This window comes from Lutra lutra, chromosome 6, assembly GCF_902655055.1.
Source record: "Lutra lutra chromosome 6, mLutLut1.2, whole genome shotgun sequence".
Lineage (NCBI taxonomy): Eukaryota > Metazoa > Chordata > Mammalia > Carnivora > Mustelidae > Lutra > Lutra lutra.
The window spans coordinates 92,420,561-92,429,520 of record NC_062283.1 but is presented as its reverse complement, the minus strand read 5'-3'; the positions used below and the strand labels follow the sequence as shown (position 1 = coordinate 92,429,520).

At 33.0% G+C, this 8,960-nt stretch overlaps 1 pseudogene; it reads left to right on the top strand.

Annotated features, from left to right (window-relative positions):
- Nucleotides 1-245: 245 nt before the first annotated feature.
- LOC125101633 (40S ribosomal protein S3a-like) lies at nucleotides 246-1,195 on the top strand (annotated as a pseudogene).
- Nucleotides 1,196-8,960: the final 7,765 nt, after the last annotated feature.

The following is an 8,960-nucleotide window of genomic DNA, read 5'->3' as shown; positions in this document are numbered from 1 at the left end:
AGCACCTTGTTACCATAATCTTTATCATTTCCTTAAGACACATGCCCTAAATTTTCTTTCATTTAAAGTTCTTTTTTAGCATTTACAAAGAAATGAGGTGGAATAAGTTCTTTAAGCCCATGTACCCAAGTGCTCTAAAAGATCTAAGTAGTATCCTGTTTCTAAGATTATGGACTGGGGTTGGAGAACTTTGCATTGCTTATTTTGCAATAATGATGTAAGAGTTTGGCTCTCAGAGCTGCACCATGGTGACTGGCAAGAGCAAGCATCTAGCAAAAGGCAGCAAAGAGGGAGCCAAAAAGATAGTAGTTGATCGGTTTTTTAAGAAACATTGGTATGAGGTAAGGAGGGTTGGAAAAATGTTAACCTGAAGGAGTCAAGGAACCAAAATTGTATCTGATGACTTCTAGGTTACTGTTTTTTGAAGTGAGCCTTGCTGAATTGCAAAATGATGAAGTTGTGCTTAGAAAATTCAAGCTAGGGGTGCCAGGGTGGCTCAGTGGGTTAAAGCTTCTGCCTTTGGCTCAGGTCATGATCCCAGGATCCTAGGATTGAACCCTGCATTGGACTCTCTGCTCAGCAGGGAGCCTGCTTCCCCCTCTCTCTGCCTACCTCTCTGCCTGCTTGCGATCTCTCTCTCTGTGTCAAATAAATAAATAAAATCTTTAAAAAAAAAAAAAGAAAAGAAAAAGAAAAAAGAAAATCCAAGCTAATCACTAAGAATGTTCTGGGCAAAAACTGCCTGAGCAACTTCCATGGCATGGATTGTACTTTTGTGCTCTGTTATCAAAAAAGTACAAGCTATGATTGAAGCTCATGTTGAGGTCAAGACTTTTTACAGTTATTTGGTTCATCTAGTCTGTGTTGGTTTTACTAAAAAAATGCAACAATCAGATTCAGAAGACCTAAATTCAGTACCAGAGGTCTGCAAAATCCAAAAGAAGGTGGTGAAATTCATGACCCCAAAGTTGTAGACCAATGACTTGGAAGAGGTTGTCAATAAAATGAGTGCAGAGAGCACAGAGAAGACAGAAAAGGATTTCATGTTTGAATTGGGAAATTTAATGGAGCTTCATGGTGAAGGAGGTAGTATTGGAAAGCTATCAGGGATGAGATAGGTGCTAAAGTTGAACAAACTAGTAAGTATGAGATACTAGTCCAAGAATCTGTTTTAAATTCACTCTTTAAATGTTGACAAAAAAGTTTCATTATGGAAAAAAATAATGTTATGAATACAGTTTGGGGAAGAGACTTGAGTTTTCTTAAAACACAAATTCTTCTAAAATAATCCTTGGAGGGGTGTCTGGTTCACTTAGTTGGTTCAGTGTGTGCTTTCCACTCAGGTCATGATCTCAGGGTCCTTGGATCCAGCCCCACATCCGGCTCCTTGCTCAGTGGGGAGCCTCCTTCTCCCTCTCCCTCTGCCTGCTGTTCCCCTGATTGTGCTCTCCTTCTCTCTCTGTCAAATAAATGAATAAAATCTTAAAAAATAACCCTTGGAAATTCAAAATTGCTATTTCCAAATGACTGTAAAATCCAGATTTATACAAATGTCAAGTTTGTATAAGGTAGGTTAAGGAAGCTATCTTTCGAAACCTTTCTCTAGTGAAATATGATGAATAAAATATTTTATTGTATTTGTATTTTAATGTACTTCAATGTGCTAATGTGTTTATTCATATTTTCTTTTATGTTTAGCAATTTTTCTATATTGGTTCAGAAATTCTCACTACTAGTAAAACTTTTTTCCCTATTGACTCCTAAAGATTCTGTAGCTTTAGCTTTTACAGTTTACACTTTTACATTAAAATTGTATGTCTAATCTTTTGAATAAATGGTGAGGAAGCAAATTAAATTAGTTTTTCTTAGAATTTCAAATGTGTGTGCAGACATATTTTGGGGACTCCTATTATGTTCTAATTATTAATAAGGCTGTATGCCATTCTTAAGTTTGTGCTTTTTCCCATACAACTTAGAATCAGCTTGTCAATTCCTAGAAAGTATCTTTTGAAATTAGCACTGGAATTACATTTATTTATAATAAATATACATTTATATTATGTATTTATGATAAATATACATTTATTTATAAATATATATTTATAATATATAAATATAACAAATATGCATTTATTCCATTTATTCCACATTCTGTTGGTAAAAATTGACATCTTTGCAATCCATCCCTATATTTATTTAGTTATTTAAAAATCTTTAAACTTTATAAAGCTACAAATATAAACTTAAAGTTATATAACAACTTCTGTTTATTTGTGGTTATTTTATAGTTTAAATTCTATTGTTAATAGTATATATCATGAAATTATGTTTTATGTTGTTGTTTTATAAAAATGTGATTGATTTTTAAAACAGTAGTATATCTATAATCTTAGTAAACTTACTGAATTTTGTTAGCTATAGTTGCTTTTTGACTTTTCCGGACATTTATATTATCTATAAATAATGGTCATCATAAAGTACTTTGTTTTGTTCTAGATCTTGACTGAAATCACTATAACCTTCTCTCTTTGTATAATATGTGATGTAATCATTGGTTAAAATGTTTTAATGTTTTAAGGAAATGTAATCTACTCATAGTTAGCTAAGAAATTTTTTACCTTGAGCATGTTATATTTTTTGGAATACTGATTTTATGCCTCTATTTAAAATAATATATGATTTTTTGCCTCTAATACTCTGAATTATGTTAACTGTTTCTAATTATTACCCAAATTAGCATTCCTGGGATAAATTCTCCTTGATGATGATAAGTTGTATTTTTTTACATATATTTCTGAGTTTGGTTAATAGTTGTTTAGGATTTTGTATGTATCCTTGTTCATGGGTCGGATGCTATAGTAACTACTTTTTTCATACTGACTTGGCAGATTTTATTGTTAATGTTATACTGACTTTACTAAATTAGATGATGGCTGTTTCCTTTTTTCATTGTCTGGAAAAATTAAGAATCAAATTATTTGATTAGCAAAATTTAATTTAAGAGTTTAATAAAATTTAGCAAGTAAGACCATTTGAGACTGCTGTTGCTCTTTATCAGAACATTTCTAAACATTTATTTATTTATTTTTGTATATTATTGTGGAATTATTTAGGACTTTTTTCTCTAGATTCAACTTTCAGAAATTTTCTATTTCATAGTATTTATTTAATCTTAGTGTTAAGTAATTTGGTGACATCGTTCATAGTATTTCCTAGTAATTTTTAGTATCTATAGCATTGGTAATTATTATCTTTTAGAATTTTAATATTATTATGTCTTCTTTTTCATTTTCTTAATTTTCCAGAGTTCTGTTAATATTATCAGTTTCTTTCGAAGAACAACTTTTGAGTTTGTTGACTCTATCTACTGTATCTCTGGTTTCTTTTTTTTCCATTTCTTTTACTTTCTTTGCAGATTCATTCTTTCCATTTTTCTGTCTGGGTTGCAGAATTTTTATTGATAAGTTGCATAAATTCCTTTTATAATGTAAATATTATTTCTTTTCTGATCTAGATGAAGCAAAAATGTTTTCCCAATCTTTCACGTATGTTAATTTTGGTGTCCTTCATTGAAGAGAAACCTACTTAAATGTATCACTATAATCATTTTTGTTTTGATAATTTGTCTTTTTGAAATTTTCTGTGTTATTTCTCAGCTATCACTCTTACTCCTTTGTCACAAATATAGCTCCTTAATTTACCTCTGCAGCCTTTGAAATTGTATCTTGGCATGTTTTCTTTAATCTCTTTGGGACTCTTCTTTCTGTGAGATTGAAGAATGACTTTTCACTTTCTCCATATGTATGATATTTCATTTCACCCTTGATTGATGCTGCCAAATTTATTCTATATTAAATTTCTATGTATGCATAAATCCATCTGTAGCCTATTTTGTTCTAATTACCTATATTTCTGTTGTGGATATTTATTTCCTTGAGCGTGTACTTCACCTTTCTGTGTGATAAGTCAATCAACATTTTATTTTCCAGCCTTAGGTGTACTTGGTGATTTGTATATTCTTACATAAATTTTTAATATATCAAGATTCTTTAAAAATTCCAAATATCTTAAAACATGTTTTAATATACTTGATTCATAATCATAATATATGCAGTTTACATATAACTTACATAAAATAATTAAATATCTGGATCATTTCTGTGTTTGCTGTCATTGTCTCTTTGTTCTCTTGATTATTAGTTATATATATTCACTTTTTGTGTATTTATTTATTTACAAATTTGTGAATATTTGTGATATATTCTAGGCATTTTGTCAAAAAATAGGGTTTTACATAGATGTATTTTCTATATATTTTTCTTTTTTTTTTTTTCAGTATAAGATAACTAAGGGAATTATCTATCTTCTCAGTCCATTCAGAGATTTATCTTGGTCAGGTCTTACAGCTTTGAGAAGACTTAGTCTTTTTTAATTTCACCTTTATAGATGTGGCTTTCTAAATTTTCTAAAGTATAGGATTAAGACACTCATAGTTTTCTGTCTCTTTAGCTCTGAAAATTTGAAAGAATACAGAGATTCCTTGCCCAGCTGTCTAGCTACCTTCCCCATACAGCTTCATAACCAGGCAAATGCCTAAGGCAGAGAATAGTATGCTTACGGCTTTCTCTTTCTCCAGCAGGTACTTGTTTCCTAAAACAGGCAAGGAGTAGTACAGGAGATTCTATTCTTTTTTTTTTTTTTTTTGAGAAATTTATAAATTAACTCTTCAGCCCCTCTCACTCACTGTCTGCTAGTTAGCAGTTATATCATGGGGAATCAAGTCATGTGGTTGAAACCCTCAGGTTAAAAATGTGTTACTTCTTCAAGAGCAACTGCAAAAAATCGTTGACTTCTTTCCCAAGGACTCTTAGTTTAAATTTACCCTAGTCTTCAGCTAGTGCCCAGGATCCACAAACAAAATGTTTTGGAGATGGTATAATTTGAATGATGAATACAATGGCATACAATGGCAAGACCATATGTGAGAGCAGACATCTGACCTGCAAACTGTGCAGCAAATAGTCCAGAAAGTCAAATCAAAATTTTTGCAGCAGTCAGCCCAGAATAGTCAGAGCCTGGACAAGGACTACTGGCTTCCTTAAGTTTTGCCCTCACTCTCAGATATGCTCTCCAGAACAGTCACATAGGATACCCCACTTCTAGTTAGCCTGCCTCTGGCTTTCCTATACTACTAACCTCTAATGAAAGCATAATCTAAACCTTCCTCCCCCCCCATCTTAAAGCTTTTCTACTCCCCTAACTGCCTTTTGAGTCTCTGCCAAATGCTGTGATGGTGGCTGATTCCCTTCCTCTAGCAAGGTCTGAGTGAATAACCTCTCTTCTCATTTGTCTGCCTTTGTTTATTACTACATAATTCGTCTTGGAAGTCTTCTTCTTTCCATGGAATTTTAGTTCGTCTAAGCCATTCATTCATGATATTAATTTATAAGGTTTTATTTTTTAATTTATCTTCTTTTTTTTCTGGCTTTAGCAGCAGAAGCACTGATATGCTATGAACTTCTGAATTCTTGTGAGAACAGGTTCAGGTCAAAGTTTTAATTCAATATAAAACTCTGAGACCATTCAAGTTTTATACCTGGACAATACTAGTTGTTTAACTATATGAAGCTCATCTATCGTCACATAAAGAAAAATTCTTCCACATGCACAGAATGCTGTCCTTGCTTCATATCTCCAATTCCTTAACCAAAAAAAAAAAAAAAAAAGTGTCCTGGGAGTTATGCTTGGACAGTTCAGAGCAAGAATTGGCAAATAAGGCCCTTGGGCCAAATCCAGCTAGTCACCTGTTTTTTTGTTTTTCCTTTTTCTATAAAATATTTATAATTTCAGACTTTTTTTAACTCTAGAGTTTCTATTGGATTTTTTTATAGTTTAATTTCTCTTCTCATTAAGTTTAGTCTTTTTTTAAAAAAAAACTTGAACAGATTTACAACAGGTCTTTTAAAATTCTTGAGTACCATTATCTCTGTCATTTCTGGTTCTATTTCTATTTACTAAATTTTTTCCTGGTCATGAGTCACATTTTCTTGTCCCTGTGTAAAAATGGTGATTTTTAATTTGATGGCGGGCATTGTGAGAGTTATACTGATGAAAGTCTGGGTTTTGTTTTCTTCTTTTGAAGTATATATAGATTTGTTCTTGTGGGCAGTTAGTTTAAGCTTTGTTAGAACACATCTAGATTAATAGTAAAAGTAGTTTAATTTTAATAAGAGTAGTTTAATTTATTATAAGAGTAGTTAGGGCACATCCAGATTAATTCTAAGAAGTTTACTATTAAAGTGTGGTATTTCTGGGGTCTGTGCTGAATGCTCTGGATAGTTAACTAGTTTCGACTATGCTTTATTAGAATTTGCATATCTAACAGCCAATGCTGTTCAGTTATGGTTAGTAACTTTGTACTTCTATTTAGCAGTTATTCTTTGCTTACTATTCATATAATATCACTCCATTCATTTGTAGTTTATTATTCAAGACAGACTCTAGAAATACTATGCAAATTTATGGAACTGTAAGTTCTGTAAGTTCCTCCTATCTTTCACTCTACCCTAAACTTAAAGTCATTGCAGCCCTCCTGAAACCTGATCTCCATCTCCTTAACTCAATAATACTGCTAGACTCTGCTTCAGTTACTGCTTCTCACACTGCAGTCTGGGAATTGTCTACAGGCAGAGAACCAGAGTGACTATAGGGCTTACCATTTTTTCCTTCTCTTGGTCATGTGCCAAAATAAGTACTTAATATATTTTGGATAGCAATTTAATTGTTTACAATAAAACAGATAGTCTGTTATCAATGACAACATCATGGCTCATTGAGTATTAACTATTAGCTCTATTAGAAAAATTACACAAATATTAAATTCAGTAGGAATACAGGGTGCTACAGGCTGAATCACATTCCATAAAAGTTCATTTTGAGTTCCTAAGCCCCAGTACTCAGAATGTAACTATATTTGTAGATATGGTCTTTTAAGGGGTTATTAGGTTAAAAAAAGTTCATTAGAGTGGGCTCTAATCCCGTATGATTGATGTCCTTACAAGAAGGGGAAATTCAGACAGAGACACACACACACAAAAAGACCATGTGAAGACATGGGGAAAAGATGCCATCCAAAAACCAGGAAGAGAGAGGCCTCTCTCTCTCTAACACCTTGATCTCAGACTTTAGCCTCTAGAATTGTGAGAAAAAAATATTTATATTTAATAATTGTTTCTATTATTTAAGTCTCTGTACTTGGTCATGACTGTGCCAGCAAAATAATACATAGGGTCTACTTTAATTAATGCTGATAATTGGTAGGCAGGTAATCAACCTTTAATGATCTGTATGAAAACGAGGAGGTGATATTAAAAATATTTTACTATCAGTAATGCATAATTGATGCCACTCAATCAGAATGAGCTCAATCAGAATGTGCTCACTAGCTGAATATAAGCCCTGAATGAAGTGATTGGGTAAGATATTTTTAGAGCAAATACTCTATATTTAAATATCAAACAATATGCATTGTCATATGAGCAAATGTATTCATTGCTTGTCTTCAAGTTATCTATAAACCCACTGAAAGTGGTTGAAAAATTATAGAAATATTGTTCTTGTTTATTTGTTTCTGGGGATGTTTTTATAGCATTCTGTGTGTGGCAGTCAACATCTTGAAACCAGAAACTTAAAGAGAAACACTAATCTGTAACTAGGTGTAATAATGCTGTAAGTTACACCACCATATAATAACATAAACTGTATAAGAGCATATGTTATAACATTAAGTAACATTAAATGAATATAATTACTCACTGAGGTCATAGTGTATTGGGTCTAGTGGTCTAGTGGGCCTACACACTGCACATAATTTTTGGCCCAGAGAAGAAGGCTAAACTAGAAAAAGAGAGTTTTGGACAAAGGTCATAGTGTTTAAAGTAAATGGTATTTAAAAAAGTAAGTAAACTGGGGCGCCTGGGTGGCTCAGGTCATGATCCCAGGTCCTGGGTTCGAGCCCCACATCGGGCTTTCTGCTCGGCGGGAAGCCTGCTTCCTCCTCTCTCTCTCTGCCTGCCTCTCTGCCTACTTGTGATTTCTCTCTGTCAAATAAATAAATAAAATCTTTAAAAAAAAAAAAAAGTAAGTAAACTGACATGCCTAAGAGAAGAGGCTGGCAATTATAAGATGAAGTTCAAATTACAAGTCTTTCTGGAATATTAGGGTGTGCTAATTTGTTAGGGTGGCCTTATAACAAAGTATCACAAACTAGGTCATGTAAACAACAGAGATGTATTGTTACATCTAGAAGCCCTTAAACCTTGTCAGAGCCCGGCTAGCTCAGTTGGTAGAGCATGAGACTCTTAGAAGCCCTTAAATCTGACATCAAAGTGTCAGAATGGTTAGTACCTTCTCAGAGCTGTGAGGGAAGGATTTGTTCTAGACCTTTCTCCTTCACTTGTAGAAGACTATTTTTTTTTCCTGTGTTTTTTTTTTCCTATTCTCTTTATGCCTATCTATCTTCAAATTTATGACTTTTATAAGGCCACTAGTCATTGGATTAGAGCCCACTCTAATGACCTCATTTTAATTTGATTACCTCTGTAAAGACATAGTCTCAAATAAGGTAACATTCTGAAGTACTTCAATATATGAATTTGGTGGAGGAACAGAACTTAACTCAAAGAGACAATTGATCCAAAGACCCAGGGGCCAAGAATTCATCTTTCTCAGTGACCCAAATGTCTACTTGAAGTTCATCCCCAGTTTGATTTAGGAAAGGAACTGAAATATGTTGATCTGCATGTAGCAGAACACACAAAATAGCGGTGGTTTGAAAAAGATAGAAGTACAATTTTCTCCCATGTCAAGGAAGTCCAAGGCTGTACTAGAGTCTTCCTGGATATCAGGTTCTCAGCTTCATCCCACTAACATATGAAACTTAATGAAATCCATCATCAGGC